This window comes from Amborella trichopoda, chromosome 1 (assembly GCF_054954075.1).
Source record: "Amborella trichopoda isolate Santa Cruz 75 chromosome 1, AtrichopodaSantaCruz75HAP2 v2.0, whole genome shotgun sequence".
Taxonomy (NCBI): Eukaryota; Viridiplantae; Streptophyta; class Magnoliopsida; order Amborellales; family Amborellaceae; genus Amborella; species Amborella trichopoda.
The window spans coordinates 17,548,997-17,556,814 of NC_142336.1; positions in this window are offsets into that span (position 1 = coordinate 17,548,997).

The following is a 7,818-nucleotide window of genomic DNA, read 5'->3' on the forward strand; positions in this document are numbered from 1 at the left end:
AGGACTTCATCTTTGCTGCCATGGTTGGGCCATATCGCGTTTGTGACGCAACGGCGCAGCGTCCGGACATCCCAACCACCATCACCCAGACGCGAATCATGTCCGGTGGTGAGACGACCGTCATCCACTGCCAGAGCCCTTAGATCGGGACATGCCATATTGCGCCAGGGGCGCAACGGCGCAGCCTCAGGCCTGCAACCCCGCCATCATCCGGAGGGGAGTCATGTCAGGAAAGGAAGCAGGACTTCATCTGGCTGCAATTGTTGGTGCCATATCATGTCTTAGAGACACGACGACGCAGTGTCGGGACATCCCCACCTCCTCGCCCAGGGCAAAGCACTAGGATCGGTGCAAAGGGAAACCGTCGTCCACTGCCCAAACTCTTCGATCGGGACAATGCACATGGTGCCATATTGCGCCACGGACGCAACGGCGCAACCTCGGGACTGCCACCCCACCGTCATCCAGAGCGGATCGTGTCAAGGAGGGAAGCAGGACTTCTTCCGGCTGCTTCGGGCGGTATATCGCATCTAAGACGCGGATGTACAGCAGTCGAGATAGCTTCCCTAGCCGCACCCGGAAGCACACCGTCATCCTGCTGCCTCGCAGATCGGATCCACATGGAGGTCGACCTTCATTCCCTACAATTGTTTGCATGCGTTCAAGGGGAGGGAGGGAGACGCATACGTTTACCTGGTTCCGACTCTCCCCAAGTATGTTTGATAGCTTAAAACACGAGAAATTCAAGAGTGGCCGCCATTCCACCGAAACTAGCACACAAATGTTTTCCTAAGGGGCAAACCCATCCCACCACACCACCATGCCCAGTGCACAACGACGTGCGTGCCCAAATCAGCTTTCCGGGGGCAAACACACGGTGGAGCATTGGAACTCAAGCTCCTGCACTGCCCGTCCTGGCCCATAAGACGGTCTGGGCGCGTCGTCCTAGTGCATCGGAATAGCTGGCGAGGTGGGATGGGACGGCCCGGAGCACACCACGGTGCAATGTGTGGCGTGGATGGTGGGCACCGAGGTACGCGTCTACGCACGGTGTCGCGAGTGCCAGGGGCATTACGCACACGTCTTGGGTAGGGGGCAACCGGGTGCGCGTCAAGGCACGACGCATCACCACACGCACGATTGAAAGCAGCGGGGCTCGAGGGCCGGTGAGATGCCCGAGCAGAGCACACCAACGCACCATGGATCGAGGGCCCCTGGGCACACGGCGTCACGAGAGCCCACTGGTGGGCGAGAAAGGCAGACCCAAGCAGTATGCCAGGTGAGCACCTATCTGGCTAACTAGGCACAGCGCCACGAGTGCCTACAGAGCTGAACGAGCTGGAAGCACCCACGCAGTACGGGTAGGCACACCCACGCTGAAAGGGTTGACGGCTGAGTGGTGAGCACAGAGGTGTGCGCCTAAGCACAGCGCATGGAGTGTCCACGAGTCATCCCAGGAAAAGCACAACCAAGCAGTATGAGCCTGGAGGGAAACGAGTAGCGCGCCTAGGCACCTCGCTGTGAGTGCCAACGGGTTGAACGAGCTTGGCACAACCACGTGGCATGGGTGGCGAGCACCGAGGTGTGCGACTAGGCAGAACACATCGATGGTCTACGGGTCAGCCAAAGCAGGCCCACACCGACGCGTTGGCATGACGCCTTGCCCAAATCACGTACCTCAGCCTCGTCCCAACCTGGTGCCCAACCTTCCCAATTATGTTTCATGGCTTAAAACACCTGACATTCCTGAGTGACACCTGTTGGGGGTCAAACTAACCCACATCTGGCCTCATCACGACCCATACCACCTAAATGCACAATGTTGCATCCTTGGGTGCCTCACCACCACACGAAAGGTTGAAGGCAAGGAGCCTCGAGGGCCGGCGGGATGAACGAGCAATGCAAACCCACGCAGCATATGTTGAGGGCCCCATTGTGTGCACCTAGGCACACGGTGCCACGTTGGCCTACGCGTAGCCCGAGCAAGGCAAACCCGCACAGTTTTGCTGGTGGACACCGAGGTGTGCACCTAGGTACACGGCATCGTGAAGCCCTGCCGGTCGCCGAGATAGGGACACCCAAAATGTACGCCTGGTGTGCTCGCAGGTGGGTGCCTAGGCACAACGAAACAAGGGCCTCCAAGTTGCCCGAGCTGGGAACACCCGCGCGGTATGGGTGGCGAGCATTAAGCTGTGCGCCTAGGCACAATGCATCAACGGTCCACAAGTACGCCGAGACGAGGCACACCCGTGCAGTATGCGTCGTGAGCACTAAGTTATGTGCCTCGGCACAACGCATCGAGGGACCACAAGTCAGCCGAGGTAAGGAAAACCATTGGAGTATGGGATGAGGGCTCCGCGGTGTGCGCCTAGGACCACGGCGCCGCGGAGGCGTGAGGGTTGCCCCATCAAGTCACACCCACGCAGTTTGCAAGGTGGACACCGAGGTATGCGCCTAGGCAAACGGGGTCGCGAAGGAGAACGGGCTGACCGGCTAGGCACACCCACGCAGTATGCCTGGTGGGCACCGAGGTGCGTGCCTAGGCCCACGGTGGGATGAAGGCCAACGGGTTGCCTGAGCTGGGAACACCCACGAGGAATGCCAGGTGGGCACCGAGGTGTGCGCCTTGGAACAGCGCATCTAGGGTCCACGGGTCAGCCCGAGCAAGGCAACCCCACGCAGTATGGGTTGAGAGCTTCGTCGTGTGCGCCTAGGCACCACGGCGACGTGATGGCTTGCGGGTTGCCCGAGCAAGGCCAAACCACGCAGTTTGCCTGGTGGGTAGCGAGGTGTGCTCCTAGGCACGTGGCGTCGAGCTGTGCGACTTGACTGAGCGCATCGAGGGTCCACGGGTAAGCCAGAGCAGCCCACAACCACGCTTTGGCAGCACGCCTAACACAAATCACATAACTCAGCCTCGTCCCAACCTGTTGCCCACCCTTCCCAATTATGTTTCATGGCTTAAAACACCGGACATTCCTGAGCAATACCTGTTGGGGGTCAAACTGGCATACATTTGGCCTCATCACGACCCCAGCCACTTCAGTGCATAATGTTGCATCCTAGGGTGCATCACCACCACACTCAAGGTTGAAGGCAGGGAACCCTCGAGGGCCGGTGGGATGAATGAGCAAGGCAAACCCACGCAGCATGGGTTGAGGGCTCCATGGTGTGCACCTGGGCACACTGTGCCACGTTGGCCTCTACTCGTAGCCCGAGCAAGGCACAACAGCACAGTTTGCCTGGTGGGCACGGAGGTGTGCACCTAAGTACACGGCATCGCGAGGGCCTATCGGGCGCCGAGCAAGGCACACCCAAGCAGTATGCCATGTGTGCACCAAGCGGTGTGCCTATGCACAACGCAACAATGGGCTCCAGGTTGCCGGAGCTGGGAACACCCGCGCGGTATGGGTGGTGAGCACTAACATGTGCGCCTAGGCAAAATGGGTCGACGGTCCACGAGTCAGCCGAGGCGAGGCACACACGTGCAGTATGCGTGGTGAGCAATAAGCTGTTTGCCTCGGCACAATGCATGGAGGGACCACAAATCTGCCGAGGTAAGGCACAACATTGCAGTATGGGTTGAGGGCTCCGCGGTGTGCGCATAGGCACACGGTGCCGCGGAGGCGTACGGGTCGCCCTATCAAGACACACCCGCGCAGTTTGCCAGGTGGGCACCGAGGTGTGCGCCTAGGCAAAGGGCGTCGCGAAGGAGTACGGGCTGACCCGCTAGGCACACCCACGCAGTATGCCTGGTCGGAACCGAGGTGGGTGCCTAGGCCCGAGGTGGGATGAAGGCCAACGGGTTGCCTGCGCTGGGAACACCCGCGAGGTATGCCACGTGGGCACCGAGGTGTGCGCCATGGAATAGCGCGTCTAGGGTGCATGGGTCGGCCAGAGCAAGGCAACCCAACGCAGTATGGGTTGAGGGCTTCGTCGTGTACGCCTAGGCACACGGCGACGTGATGGCTTGCGGGTTGCCCGAGAAAGGCACAACCACGCAGTTTGCCTGGTGGGCAGCGAGGTTTTCTCCTAAGGCACGTGGGGTCGAGCTGTGCGACATGACAGAGCGCATAGAGGGTCCACGGGTAAGCCAGAGCAGGCCACACCCACGCTTTAGCATCAAGCCTAGCGCAAATCACATACCTCAGCCTCGTCCCAACCTGTCGTTTCCCACCCTTCCCAATAATGTTCCATGGCTTAAAACACCAGACATTCCTGAGGGACACCTGTTGGGGGTCAAACTAGCATACATTTGGCCACATCACGACCCAAGCCGCTTCAGTGAACAATGTTGCATCCTAGAGTGCATCACCACCACACGCAAGGTTGAAGGCAGGGAACCTCGAGGGCCGGTGGGATGAACGAGCTAGGCAAAACCCACGCAGCATGGGATGAGGGCTCCATTGTGTGCACCTAGGCACAAGGCGCCACGATGGCAAACGCGTGGCCCGAGTAAGGCGCACCTGCCCAGTTTACCGGACACCGAGCTGTGCACCTAGGTACACGACATGGCGAGGACCTGCCGGTCGCCGAGCTAAGCACACCCAAGGAGTATGACATGTGTGCACCAAGGCGTGTGGCTAGGCACAACGCAACAATGGGCTCGAGGTTGCCAGAGCAGGGAACACCCGCGCGGTATGGGTGGTGAGCACTAAGTTGTGCGACTAGGCACAAAGCGTCGACGGTCCACAAGTCAACCGAGGCGAGGCACACACGTGCAGTATGCGTGGTGATCAATAAGCTGTTTGACTCGACACAATGCATCGAGGGACCACAAGTCTGCCGTGGTAAGGCACAACATTGCAGTATGGGTTGAGGGCTCCGCGGTGTGCGCCTAGGCACACGGTGCCGCGGAGGCGTAGGGGTTGCCCTATCAAGACACACCCACGCAGTTTGCCAGGTGGGCACCGAGGTGTGCGCCTAGGCATATGGCATCGCGAAGGAGTACGGGCTGACCGGCTAGGCACACCCACGCAGTATGCATGGTGGGCACCGAGGTGTGTGCCTACGCCCACGGTGGGATGAAGGCCAACGGGTTGCCTGAGCTGGGAACACCCGCGAGGTATGCCACCCGGGCAACGAGGTGTGCGCCACGGCATAGCGCGTCTAGGGTGCATGGGTCGGCCAGAGCAAGGCAACCCAACGCAGTACGGGTTGTGGGCCTCGTCGTGTAAGCCTAGGCACACGGCGACGTGATGGCTTGCGGCTTGCCCGAGCAAGGCACAACCACGCAGTTTTCCTGGTGGGCAGCTAGGTGTGCTCCTAGGCACGTGGCGTCGAGCTGTGCGACATGACAGAGCGCATCGTGGGTCCACGGTCAAGCCAAAACAGGCCACAACCACGCTTTCGCAGCATGCCTAGCACAAATCACATACCTCAGCCTCGTCCCAACCTGTTTCCCACCCTTCCCAATTATGTTTCATGGCTTAAAGCACCAGATATTCCTGAGTGACACCTGTTGGGGGTCATACTGGCATACAGTTGGCCTCATCACTACCCAAGCCACTTCAGTGCACAATATTGCATCATACAGTGCATCACCACCACGCGCAAGGTTGAAGGCAGGGAGCCTCGATGGCAGGTAGGATGAACGAGCTAGGCAAACCCACGCAACATGGGTTGAAGGCTCCATGGTGTGCACCTAGGCAAACGGTGCCACGATGGCATTCGCGTAGCCCGAGCAAGGCACACCTGCACAGTTTGCCTGGTGGACAACGAGGTGTGCACCTAGGTACACGGCATCGAGAGGGCCTGCCGGTCGCCGAGCTAAACACACCCAAGCAGTAAGACGTGTGAACTATGGTGTGTGGCTAGGCACAACGCAACAATAGGCTCCAGGTTGCCCGAGATAAGAACTCCCGCGCGGTATGGGTGGTGAACACTTAGCTCGGCGCTTGTGCCCAACGCGTTGACGGTCCACAAGTCAGCCGAGGCAAGGCACACCCGCGCAGTATGCGTTGTGAGCACTAAGCTGTTTGCCTCGGCACAACGCATCGAGGGACCACAAGTCTGCTGAGGTAAGGCACAACATTGCAGTATGGGTTGAGGGCTCCGCTGTGTGGGCCAAGGCACACGGTGCCGCGAAGGCACACGGGATGCCCCATCAAGACACACCCACGAAGTTTGCCAATTGGGCACCGAGGTGTTCGCAAAGGCAAAAGGCGTCGCGATAGTACGGGCTGACCGGCTGGGAAAACCCACGCGGTATGCCTGGTGGGCACCGAGGTGTGTGCTTAGACCCACGGTGGGATGAAGGCCAACAGTTTGCCTGAGCCGGGAACACCCGCGAGGTATGCCAGGAGAGCACCGAGGTGTGAGCCATGGAACAAGGCATCTAGGGTCCACGGGTCAGCCCGAACAAGGCCACCCCACGCAGTATGGGTTGAGAGCTTCGTCGTGTGCGACTAGGCACACGGCGACGTGATGCCTTGCGGGTTGCACGAGCAAGGCACAACCACGCAGTTTGACTGGTGGGCAGCTAGGTGTGCTCCTAGGCACGTGGCGTCGAGCTGTGCGACATGACAGAGCGCATCGTGGGTCCACGGTAAAGCCAAAGCAGGCCGCACCCATGCTTTGGCAGCACGCCAAGCACAAATCACATACCTCAGCCTCGTCCCGACCTGTTTGCCCACCCTTCCCAATTATGTTTCATGGCTTAAAACACCAGGCATTCCTGAGTGACACCCGTTGGGGGTCAAACTAGCATACGTTTGGCCTCAACACGACCCAAGCCAACTCGGTGCACAACGTTGCATCCTGGAGTGCATCACCACCACAAGCAAGGTTGAAGGCAGGGAGCCTCGAGGGGGGGTGGGACGAACGGGCTAGGCAAACCAACGCAACATGGGTTGAAGGCTCCATGGTGTGCACCTAGGCACACGGTGCCAAGATGGCGTTCGCGTAGCCAGAGCAAGGCACACCTGCACAGTTTGCCTGGTGTACACCGAGGTGTGCACCTAGGTACACGGCATCGAGAGGGCCTGCCGGTCGCCGAGCTAAGCACACCCAAGCAGTATGCCATGTGTGGACTAAGGTGTGTGGCTAGGCACAACGGAACGATGGGCTCCAGGTTGCCCGAGATGAGAACACCCGCTCGGTATGGGTGGTGAGCACTGAGCCGAGCGCCTGGGCACAATGCGTCCACGGCATACAAGTCAGCCGAGGCAAGGCACACCCATGCAGTACGTGTGGTGAGCACTAAGCTGTTTGCCTCGGCGCAACGCATCGAGGGACCACAAGTCTGCTGACGTAAGGCACAGCATTGCAGTATGGGTCGAGGGATCCGCGGTGTGCGCCGAGGCACAAGGTGCGGCGGAGGCATACGGGTTGCCCCATGAAGGCACACCCACGCCATTCGCCAGGTGGGCACCAAGGTGTGCGCCTAGGCATCGCGAAGGAGTACGGGCTGACCGCCTAGGCACACCCACGCAGTGTGCCTGGTGGTCACCGTGGTGTGTGCCTAGGCCCTCGGTGGGATGAAGGCCAACGGTTTGCCTGAGCTGGGAACACCCGCGAGGTATGCCAGGAGAGCACCGAGGTGTGAGCCATGGAACAAGGCATCTAGGGTCCACGGGTCAGCCCGAACAAGGCAACCCCACGCAGTATGGGTTGAGGGCTTCGTCCATTGCGCCTAGGCACACGGCGACGTGATGGCTTGCGGGTTCCCCGAGCAAGGCACAACCACGCAGTTTGCCTGGTGGGCAGCTAGGTGTGCTCCTAGGCACGTGGCGTCGAGCTGTGCGACATGACAGAGCGCATCGTGGGTCCACGGTAAAGCCAAAGCAGGCCGCACCCATGCTTTGGCAGCACGCCAAG